Here is a 13,303-nt window from a genome sequence, read left to right as displayed (position 1 = left end):
GCCGAACAATGACGCAATTCAGTCTAATAAACAGTTTTTCCTTTGTGAAAACCTGGTTAAGAATAAAACAAATCTGCCTGTCAAAAGAAAAAGATGAAAAAAAGTCAACGAAGGGCCATAATTTGTGTTATGTAACATTGTTGTAAAATGGTCGTCAATAATTCTGCGAAGTATTAAGTCGATTGAATGAAGGGTATAGAAGTTTTTTTTGTTTTGTTTTTTTTAAATCCCAACTTGCCCTAAAACTTTAAGCTGCCCTAAACTTTAACCTAAGTTCCTAAATCAACCAGTGGCCATAACTTGTATTAAGGATACTATTGAGTTATGAACCTCATTTTGTGATGATCCCAAACAACTGTGCGAATTATTAAGTCAATTGAATGAAGGATAAAGAAGATACTAATAAATATCCCAACCTGCCCTGAAAATTTTGCCTAAGTTCAATAGTCAATCAAGGGCCATGCTGTGTATAAATGATACATATGGAGTTATCTAACCTCATTAAGTTATGGCCCTGAACAACTGTGTGAAGTATTAGGTGAATTAAATGAAGGGTATTGGAGTTATAAGTAAAAAACCCAACTTGCCCTACAACTTTAACCTGCCCTAAAACTTTAACCTAAGTTTTTAAGTTAATAGGGGACCATAACTTGTATTAAGGATAATATGGAGTTATGTAAACTCATTGTGTGATGGTCGTGAACAACTGTGTGAAGTTTCAATTCGATTGAGTGAAGGAAACAGAAGTAATTAATAAATATCCCAACCTGCCCTAAAACTTAAACCTAAGTTCCAAAGTCAATAAAGGGCCATACTATTTTTAAATGATATATATGGAGTTATCTAACCTCATTAAGTGATGGCCCTGAACAGCGGTGTGATGTATTAAATGAATTGAATGAAGGGTATTGGAGTTATAAGTGAAAACCCAACTTGCCCTTAAACTTGAACCAGACGCCGACGCCGACACCGACGCCGACATCATTATTGTATTAATTTCTAAGACAAAACGGTGTACAGCCTAAAACACTGAACGGCATACGTAATATGTCAAACAACTAACACAGATAGTACAGATATAAGAACAGGGAGTTCAATTTAATTTATATTTCCGAATTTTAAGTGAATGAATGTGAGCTGCGGAATAAAATGGCGGTTTGTTATTTTGGTGCTTCCAGAGGATATTTGACCCGGTAAGTTAGTTTATAGAAAATTGTACAATCCATCGCCAGATAACTGCATATGGGCATAGACTAACACTGTTTTTAAACGATTGTTCATGTTTTTCATGGTAAAATAGTATCAGACTGATAATTTTTGCATGTTATTTGCGAAACGTGCTGTTTCATAAAAAATCCTACATTGAAATAAAGAGTTATATTTTTTATGAGCACATATATGAATTTCAATTATAGTATAATGTGTAGGTAATTTTGCATAACAAATACTCGAAACGTTTTTATTTGGTATCAAATTGCCTTTAAATATAACTATTAACAACATGATTCTGCATTGAAAAACAACTGCATAAAACTTCAACGCCAGACATAAAAGGTGTTTTAACGTACAAATATGGTCGTATAGTACACATGTTGCGTGCACAAGCTGTTGAAAAGAAAAAGATGCAAACACTCAAATAATAATATTTTGAAAATCTTGATGTTCTGTGTTGTCTGAAATGCCTTTTATGTTGCATTTACACAACAACAGCAGGAAATTAGATGAAAGTGACTTTTCTGAACAAATAATACAGCACACTCACTGACTGTTTTTTAACAGGCACTTGATAGATTAACCGAGATTTACCTTCGTAGAGGGGAAGTTGATCGGATTTTCATCTACTGCAATTAAAGCCCTTAAGAGCTCAACACGAGAGAGAGACAGGCAGTTACCGCAGCCGAGATATTCAGGTTTTTAGAGAAAGCAAGGGTTTCCACCAAATTGCAGTAAATGTTAAATTTGAAGAAAACTAGACATGAATTTTGGGTGGGTTGAGGGTGTGCGTGTTGAGCTTTTAAGGGGTTTGCAGTAGATGAAATTCCGATCAACCTTCAACCTGCCCTCTACGAAGGTAAGTCTTGGTTAATCTATCAATTTCATCACTGCATAACCCCATTAAGAGCCCCACACGAGAGTTTAGAGCGTTTTCTGCAAATTTACTTCAAAACAAAGAAATTAAACACCAATTTAGGGTTACATATACATTTATTTACATACATGCTGATTATGCAACACATAACACAGCATCTTGAAACTTATTGTTTAATATCTGTTACATTTGTTTCCTTAAGATAAAACTTGGCAAATGTTCTAGCATTGGACCAGCCTGCTGTTTCCAGTATCTGCAGATCATGTACTATGTGGCTTGAAATGTTGATCGATACCAGCTGATGTTAGAACTTTCTTGACCCATTTGCTTATGGTTGCTGGGGAAGCAGTTTTATAGGGGCTAATAGTAGTTACTATCAAATAATCCCCCATACGCAAATTTTGTCAGTAATGTATTTACAATGCAAATGTTTCTTTTGCCAGTGTGTCTATTCAAAATAATCGGTTTTAAATGAGGGCCTTGACTGTTTTAGCAATTGACTAGGTGAAATATTTACTGTTTGTTTATCTGAGCTGATGTTAATATCTTGTAATTTGATGGAGTGTGGAGTTTGACATCTTTGTCCTGTTACCAGTAAAAACAACATACACAATTTTTGTGACAATTTTGAAAGTGTATCTGTCTTAAGACCATGTAAATAATTCAAGGCTATGTTAACATCCCATTTTGATTGATACTTTGGAAGGGCCGGTCTTGCATTAAAACAACCTTTCATAAATCTTGAAAGAATGTTATTATCATGAATATCAATGTTACTACAGATTTTAATGAATACACTAATAGCACTTCATGCTGTATTTAAGGCACTGTAGCTAAGTCCCTTTTTGAATAAGTCTGACAAAAAGTTTATCACATATTTTATATCTGGTTTAATTGGATTTTCATATTGTCCAAAGTAATGTATCCATTTTCTAATATATCCGTCATATTGTTTTTTTGGTGGTGTTTCTCCAGGAATCGATGACGATTTCACTAGCTGATTTTGATTTCCGGATAATTGAAAAACTCCTAGTCTCATTTTGGGCAGTGGATACACTTTTTGTGGCTTGTGAGGATTATTAGTGACAGAATTGTTTTTGGTAATGGCAGCAGAACTCCTTCAGGATAGGTGCATATGAGCTCAAATGCCTTTGAGGCGGTGGAAGGAGGTGGTATTGTGGACAGGGTGCATGGTGTTCCAGTTTTTTATCAATTGAACATCTAATATAAATGGTGCCATCTGGTGCATTTCTTGGACAATTTGTAGCAACTGTTGGTAACCAAATTCATGTGACATTATAGTCACTATATAAATGGCAATACATATGTAACACATTAGGCCTTTATGTAATTCTTTTACGCTGTAAAAATCGCGTTTAGATCCTAAACGCTTTCCTAAATGCATGTTTGGTCTCCGATTTTCAAAGTGTTTAGATCTAAACACTTCACCAAAAACGCTTACTAGTAGATTATAAACGTGTTTAATAAATCCACATGTAGATAATAAACTTGTTTAGAAAATCCACATGTTTAGAATGTTAAATGTGTTTAGATAATCACAACTACTGCTATCACTCTGGTGATTAATACCCCCGAAGTATCAACTTGACATAACCTGTAACAAGTTTGACTTTGTCTTGCAGCGTATCACAAAACAGTTACATCAATGGCACTTGAGATTATGACCATTTGCTTAGCACCAATGAAGTCTCGAAAATTGAACAGTACAATCACTTAAATTCCTGTACAAACATGCGATTTTCAACCCAGATTAACATACATGCCCATTATGGTTATATTCTCAGACATCAACCTTACGCCAACTGGTAATAGTGTAAATGCTGATCAGTCAGCTGGATAACTTATACAACAGAAAAGAACAGACCAGACAGTTTATTAGATACACATATGTAATAATGTACCAGTACCATATGTATTCAGTACTTACCATATTTCTATTTATAACAACAGTGACCTTGACTTAGACCATAACTCTCAAGGCCAAAAACACAATCTCAGGAAAGGTCTCTATAAACTCTTTCTTATAATATACCAAGTCTGGTCACAATATGTAGACCCTTACTTAAGTTATTCAATACCAACCGTTTTTCTATAAAAAGTAACCTTGACCTTGATCCTAGGGGCCTAAAACCCATTCCCATAAAAGGTCTACATAAACTCTTCAAATATACCAAGTTTGGTCTCTTTATGTCAAACCTAGCTAAAATTATTCGATACATAAGGTGACTTTGACGCTGCCTTCCTGGTGCCCGCCCGAACAATGACGCAAGTCATTCATATAACTTGTTTTCCCTTTATGGAAATGTGGTTAAGAATCTAAAAATGTGCCTTTCAAAAGAAATTTAAAAAAAAATAAAAAAAAACATCAACATAAAAAATCATTCAAGGGCCATAATTTGTATTTAGGGTTAAAATGGAGTTATGTTCCTTCTTTTAATATGGTCGTCAATAATTCTGCCAAGTATTAAGTGCATTGAATGAAGGGTATAGAAGTTTTTTTTATTAAAATCCCAACTTGCCCTAAAACTTTAACCTGCCCTAAAAATTTAACCAATTTCAAGTCAATCAGGGACCATAACTTGCATTAAGGATAATATGGAGTTATGTAACCTCATTGTGTGATAGTCCTGAACAACTGTGTAAAGTATTAAATCAATTGAACGAAGGGTATAGAAGTTATTAATACATATCCCAACTTGCCCTAAAACTTTAACCCAAGTTCCATAGCCAATCAGGGGCCATAATTTGTATAAAGGATAATATGGAGTTATATAACCTCATTATGTGATGGCCCTGAACAATTGTGTGAAGTATTAAGTCAATTAAATGAAGGGTATTGGACTTATAAGTGAAAATTCCAACTTGCCCTAAAACTTTAACCGTACGCCGACGCTGTCGCCAACGCCGTGCTGGGTGAGTAGTATAGCCCTCCTTATTCTTCGAATAGTAGTGCTAAAAATGCTATAATATTGTCAAATGAGGTTGACCCTGATATAAATGACTACTAGTTAGGTAAAAAGCTCAGTGTTCAACAATCTATTGTCAATGATGTTAAGGTGATGGAGAAGGCATCATGAAGTAATATTCCTACAACTAAACAGTTGTAATCATTATTTTATGAGCCATTTTCCATCTCCTTAACAATCTTTACATACCCTGAGCTTGTGTAGAATTTATTTGTATTCTAGGATAAATTGTTGAATAAATCCCAAAAGCTGAAAGTGCTTGGGGTACGACAAGTCCCATACATAGTATACAAACATTAGGCCCGTTAGGCCCTCAATCAAACCATCAAAGACAAGCAATGTCTTTGCCTCACTAATGATGGCACATCCTGTCCTGGTCCAATCAGCATTCATCACTTATGCCAAACTTGGAGGTGTCCCTTTAGGTACTTTTGAAGTTTACAACTCACTGGAAACATTTTATTTTTTTTAAAGCTTAATAATCAAGAGACTGAAACTTTAATAAATTACACATAGCCTGTTCATTGTTTAGAAACAATGTTATGACTTGTGTATAGAGCCTAAAGATAATACTCAAGAGTTGAAGAAAACAGTTTAAACCTAGCAAGACCCCTACAAATAATAGATGGACCTGTTTGTACTGAAAGACTTTTACCACATGGAATCCTTGCAGGCAGCTGGCTTCATAAAGTTAAGGTCACATACTTCTGGCCAATCATCCAGTTAGGCAATTTGAATTAGGACAGGACGGAGAAGAGTTTGGACGTACCAAGCATCGGAAAATCAATGGTTGGGATGCCTTGGACTTCTTTGCTGTGTACTTGATCCTGCTCTCGATCCGTTCCAGCACTTCCAGCTCATCAGGTGTAGAATCATCATCCTAGCATTCAGGAAAAGCTGACTGTATTAACTAAAAAATAATTTGACCCTACAAGAAAAGAACCTCGCCTTGTCACGATACACAAGTTAAAAATAATCTTACCAAGTACCACAGGTGGTGACCTCTACCCCTGCCAGCACTATACTATATATTCAAGCAAACATACCAGTAGTTCATTACACAGGGTGATAAAATTGCTATAGTTACTAACAAACGTTTGAATGGGACTTTAAACTGAGGGTACTACACCACGAGCATGTTAGAGAAACAGAAGAAACTATTGAATGGTTTCTCTGTTTCCTGCACTATCCAGCTATGACTGGTCCAACGACTAACACTCGTCATGGGCGTATTGCCCACTATGGGAATTGGTGACAATAAGTATCATTATTCATCAATACATTTAACAGAATGTTAGGTCGGAAGATTAAGCAACAGCTTGCAATGACTGGAAACTCAGCAGTTGACCAGTCACAGCTTTGCTAAACTGGCCAGTGAGCTGATTAATAATAGACTTGGATTGCGAAGGCTGCATTATATTAAAGGAAGAACTCCTCATTCTGGAAAAGTAATGTAGATAAATACTGTGTAGAAACCACAAAACAACTAGAAGGATCCTATTTCAAGGCCATGTAAAGACTGTCTATGCCAATATGTGACTAAATTCCAAATTGATATTACCTAAAATAAGACAAAATAGAATATATAACTTAATATTATTAAAATACTTACAAACTTAGTGTTTCCCAAGAAAGGGTATTTTTCAACGATTTTGGCAACACCCACATCCGAGTTGGTCCCGATGTATGTTCGCCTCTCCCGCAATGATCTCCTCTGAGCTGCAACAAGTAAGCAAGGCAAGGTAGACAGACATACAAAGATGTGATGTTGTATAGACAAGATTTTTTAACCACAAGGAAGATAAGTAGTCATTAGGAGCAGTAGTATAGGGGTTCACTGGGTCACTCCTGACTTATCGAAAGTTTGGGACCTGCAATGTCATACATTTAAACAGTAACGAGTCCACGATAGCAACATTAGTATCTCATTATATAGCTGTAATTGAAATTGCACAAATATATTAAAAGTTAGAGTCTTTATGCATTAAAATAAATATTGCCGTAGTTGTATGACAGTCACTTTACATAATTTAGTAACAAAAAGTTATAAGTTGAGAAAGTAATATATAATTATCACATTATAGTATGAATATGACAGTATGTAGTACTTATAAAATGCGAGGTTAAGTTAAAATAGTTCCTTTATTGAAAATCTTTGAATAAATGAATGAAAAAAAGGATCATCCAGGCTCAAATCATCTTCATCTACATCACCTGTCATTATGGATCAACATACTATAGAAGCCATCAAGCTATTAATAAATTATGCTTTCACTTCAAGCTACTAACAAGCTACCAGACAAGTTATTGAAACAAAGTCAGTTATAATCAATTTGGTTAAATTACCAATGTAGAAGAAACTCGTCTATTAACGGGAAGATTTTCATATCATTCTATTGTTTTTATCATCAACAGTTTAAAATTTTAAGTTGAACAGCCTATTAATTAAATGTATCTGTCTGCAGAAAGATGGGAAATTTTCTTGTGGGTGCAAAGAGGTTTAACTGGCATTTTAAGACAATTCAAGACCATTTTGCAAAGATGGACATTAGTTTAGTATTCATACTTCAATACTAGGTGAATAACCTGAATGTGCATATAAATCTATACCATTGACTCCTGGGATGATTGCAAACTTGGCCGATTTCACCATTGGGGAATTTGAAGACAGCCCTTGTGACCATTTTGACCTGCTGTTCCACTTCCAGCCTATGTTGTGGACCTTCATAGACAGTTTGCTAGTGAAGAATGACTGCAAAAAGAAACAAACATTTACTATAATTATATCGCCCCAGAAGTACTTTCTTGCTCTTATGGGATAAATTGTTAAAACATAAACAAGTGTTCTGTCATGTTAGGAAAATGATACATAATAATTATACTGTAGTACTTCCAAAGGTTTGTATAAAAACATATATTTACCCAGGGCTCCTTCAAGGATGGCTTGATGTTTACCCCAATGCAGGGGTATAGCTGGTACCTCTTTTTGCCAAACATTGTGTATGTACTGCGGTCATCAAAACCGCTCACCGCCAACACATATATGCTGTTTCAGCAATAAAAGCGTCCCACATCTGAAACATTTCCACATTGTTTGAATGACCAGTCAATATAAACCCATAACGAGATGGCATTAGTAATCAGTGTTACTAAGACTCAGATCATCAGGCAGATTTGTACAGTCTGATCAGGGTCACTGTGGTCAAATTTATTATTTCAAGCTGAAAGTAATTTGAGCTAAGGACTCAAGATTATTTAACAGGCCTACAGATTAAATGGACCTAAAGTACAGTATGAGGTAATTAATCACTGTATCTTAGCAACTATCAACAATGTCATTGGCTCATGATACCTTGAGAACTGCAAAGGCCATAGGTGACATAAAACAGGCATTTATTAGTATTCACTACCACTGGGGCTACAGTGTTATTAAACGCCTTTGGCGATCTGGCAACCTACAAGTTCATTCCTTACCGTAATTGGAATTCATCGCCAGTAAAAAAAAATCGGAGATTATCATGAGTTATGTCACACATCTGACAAGGTTTATGAGCAAATGAAACTCATTCTTTAAATCCTCCGAGGAACTGTGCTGCTGGCGTGTAACCAAGATTGCAATACAAAGTACCATAGTACAATGTAACTTCTGCTACAAACAATTGAAATCCACCATGAAGATTTTTCAGTCCATTGATGAAGTCAGAGAGTAAACTTGCAACACCAAACCATTTAATATGCACGTTTTTTTTGCCACTGCTAAAAGTTGAATAGCTTGAACTTTGAAGGGCAACTCTGGTAATATGTTTAAAAGTGACCAATAAAAAATAGATATCTCATGTTTTTTTCTTAATTCATAGTTCAAAATCATCAGAATAAAGACAAAACAACGAAGCTTCAGGTTGGTTCCTGTAGTAATCTCTCTGAAAGTATTGTTCAAAAAATCATCTACAAATTCAATGCCACCATGATCTCTTACATTCACTGGTACACGGAGACAATCTTTTATTTCTGGTAATGATAACAAGGTTTTTCAACTGTTCAAGAAATGGAACGTAATAGCCAACTACTTCTTGAGACACCAAACAAGTATTTTCCTTGAGAAATTCTGTCTCTAACCCCTGAAATGGTTCATCGCCAAATGCTTCATCTAAACTGCATTAATTATGTACCATTATCTAGCTGTGCATGTAACTCATTTCTTGTAACATCAGCATATTGTTTTAAAATAGACTTTGTAGAGCTAATAATGTCTTTAATAGCTCTTTGTGGTAAATTATGCTCATTTTTTTATTTCAAAACGTACTGAGCTTCAGAGAAAGTCAAGTCATTGACCTTCTCAACTTCGTTTATGTTATTTTCTTGTTGTATATCATCATTATCTAAATCTTCAAGTTCATCTTCATTGTCCAATACTGTAGTATAATGTTGGCGACTACAATGTTCTTGAAAATGTTTGAACTGAGTAAATGATGCTCCACAGCCAACAGCACTACAATGAATAATAAAGTTCGCCAAGTTGCAGTGTTTTGTTGTCAAATGGCGTATCAGTTCATCCCTATGTATTGACATGAATGGCAGATAAAGCAGTTATACATCCTGAGAGCTGCACACAGTCCAACTTCACTAAAAAAAATTAACATGCAAAAAAATGTTGCATTCAATAATAAAATAAAGTACATGTACAACACAAGAAACTCATTAAATTGTGTGTATTAATGGAAAATTATGGCATAATGTAATCTACGGTGATACCTGTTTTGCCTTTGCAACCAGGGTCTGATCTTAGTCTACTTGGGTTGCTTTACTGCATTTCAGGGTCTGATCTTAGTCTACTTGGGTTGCTTTACTGCATTTCAACACAATTTCAAAATAAACGACTGATCTCTGTCATATTTTAATGCCACCAAACCCAGTTCTATATTGGTAGAAGGATCAACATGTCATTATAGAAAAAAGGGACGTAAACGCTACCGACTAATTTTCTTTTTCTGGTTAATGCTAGTTAATGTTGAAATGTTAAGGTGTTACTATGTTAAGATATCTAGTCATATTCTTATCAGTTATTATTTAGTCACTACAGTACCTTATAACAAAATTTCTTTGTAATTTAACAGCTAAAGGATTGGTTCTCAACCTCTCATATGTTTGTGATTTAAAAGTGATTTTTAAAACATGTAACCGTTTACTTTTTACCATTTAAGAATGTAATTTTTTATCAGTTTTCTGAAAGAAAATGTTCTTGTTTTAAAACATATAGAATATTCAACTGCTTTTTGTACTTGTTACTGACTTATATTAAATGATATTATTGTTTTTGTGTTTATTTAACACATGTATACAATACTAAATGTGAGACAGCAATTAGTGTCTGTGGTCTCATGTTCTATAATAGTAACTTGTAAACACTAAAAGATAGTTGCGTTCTGAATAAATAATGTAATTTATACAAATAAATATACAAACAATAGTGTAAGGTGCATGTGCTGTATCTGTATGCCTTAAATATGATCATAGCCGAGAAGTTACAGATGTAATATCAGTTCGAAATAATCCAATGAGATCACAGCTTACAAATCGGTTTAAGCAGAATATTATTAAATATGCCGATAGTTCCTCACAAAGGTGTTCTTTTCCTTTTTGTTTTCGGCTATTTCATTGGTCAGAAAATGCTGATGAATATTCAAGATTCACGAAGTTTTCCTAGCCAATTTGCCAAGGGTATCATTAACAGTTGCAACAAAAATGACACAGAAATATAATCTCTTTGCAACTAAGATAATTAATACAACAGGCCATCATTGTAAAGAGCAGTAAATTTTGTATACCATATTCCTGGGATTTTCTACTTTAAAACTGGCTGAAACTTTATCCTCTTGCGAGTGATCCCCCACTTCCTCATATGGACTTAAGTTTAAGAGATGATTGACTTTTTTAATAGTTTGATTATCGTTGCACATAGAACAAAGAAACTTCCCATACAATACATATGACATACCAGGTATACTTCCTGAAAATTTAAGAGCAATGCATAAAATTTTGCTGAATTACAATACATTCACAACATATGGTTAAATTGGCCAACCGGTGCAGTCCAATGAGGCCACACAAAATTGTTTTTATGTTTAGCGTCAACCCTTGATTCAAAAACCTATCTAGCTATCCTGAAAAAAAGAAGCCTTGAAATAAAAACGAACCAATATTCCTTCAGCCCATTGATACATTCTTCCATTAAAGTGATTATATTTTCCATTATTTAACAAGATTATTGTCATTTTTGTCAAAATATTGTTAATTGAACATTTCTTTATGTAACAACTTTTCAAAATTTGAAATTCATAATAATTTAAATGCAAGCAAATGGTCTTTGTTTTATTTTTACTTTTCAAGTATTTTGTCATGTTAAACCAGTGTTATAAAAAAGAATGGAGCACAGATTAAATATTAAACTATAACAAAACCTGTGCTGAAATTTTAACAGTAACATTAATTTCATTTTATATATCGGTTGAAACACTGACTAGATGTGGACATTAAGTTAGCCAACCCATAACTGACGTCGCGTCATCTCGGTAAAAATAAACTAGAACTCCGCGAATCGGATGTGTCGCCTGACGAATTATTTACTGTCGACATTATAGCTCTTAGATTGGCATTTTATTCATTTATAGACAAAGATGTTGCCATTTAACTTTCAAGTGAAGGTGGCATTTAAACTGAAGGTAACAACGTTAAGCCAGGGGCAAGCAATTGGTTATATAAGCAAAAACCGATCACAATAGCTCACCTTGAGCACTTTGTGCTCTGGTGAGCTAAAAAAGTGTACAAGGTAAAGTTAAACATGAAAATTAACAAAGGGCAATAACTCTAATATGAAAGCAAGAGATACAGTTTTTGAACAGGGTTGTTTTCAACCCTGTTCAGTGTAGCCACAAACTCGACACTCACAACAGAAAAAATCCTATTAATAGTAACAAATGTCGCCAGCCGATTTACCACCAAACATATAGTTTGAGAAAGTGCAGACTATATAAATTACAAGCTATATTTCCAATAACCGAGGTAGATTTGACAAAGCAAGAAGCAATCATAATGCAATATCTATTTAAATAATTTAATCTGTTGAACTTAAATAAAGATAACATTAAAGTTGTATCCCTGCACCAAAAGATGAATGAACATCGAAACGTAAACAAAGAATTACTATCCACTCAAAGCGCATCATTCAATCACGTGACACAATGATGAAGCCAAGTGAATTTACAGTCAAAAAGAGATAATCCAGTAATGAGATAATGCAGTAAGTTAATCAGATTTCTCTCCCTTGCCTTTGTAAAGAAGAAGCGGGAAATCCAAGCTTGATTGATTGCACATTTGAAGTCTACAGAGATGTTTGTTTTACTTTGTTTTAGAAAACTTGATTGTTTTACTTGGAATCTGATGTTCTAATGGTTAGTATTGATTTGCATGTGTAGTCTTTTGTGTTTGTCTTGGGTTAGCAATGGATTGGAATGATCATTATTTCATTCAGCTGCATTTATTTAGTTTTGTCATGTATTTTTACGACATCAGCAGATTTTGTATTTAAACCAATTATCACACAGTTTCCCTGCTTAAAACATCACGTGATAGCCCACGTGGGAATAACAAAAGTGCTAAAGTGCTGACGAGTTACCTGATGATATAGAAATAGAAGTGAGTCGCTGACCATATAGACAATGAAGGAAAAAAGTTTTGAAATTAAACATTTTATGCTAACTTTATATGATGTATATATATCTACAATTGTTTGAAATCAATTATTTAATTTTTCATCATTTTAATTAAGAAACCATTTCTCTTATTCTGTTTTAAAGTTGTTTTGTGAATAACAAGGCAAACATAGGCAAACTCTTTCTAATGAGTAAAGTTTGATTAGTATATATATATATACTCATATGTAACACCATATGATGGAGTTCTGCTCGGATTGGTTACGTTCTCTATCATTGTTTGCCTTGTCTTACACAGCGACATAAATTTTATTGTCAATAAAATATTAATTTTTCATTTACCATCATGCTTCAATAAACCTGGGGTTGTTTTACACGCGGACCCTTAGATTCACTGTCAAATCAGCACCTAATACACACATGATCGTAAATCATAATGGTGAAACCCCGTATAAAACCCTGTTCATACAGCGCTATCAGCGCTTTGATTGTGCACTGCGATCCCCTTCAATAAGATA

Source organism: Mya arenaria, chromosome 14 (assembly GCF_026914265.1).
Source record: "Mya arenaria isolate MELC-2E11 chromosome 14, ASM2691426v1".
NCBI lineage: Eukaryota > Metazoa > Mollusca > Bivalvia > Myida > Myidae > Mya > Mya arenaria.
Note: the sequence above shows the minus strand (reverse complement) of the source record.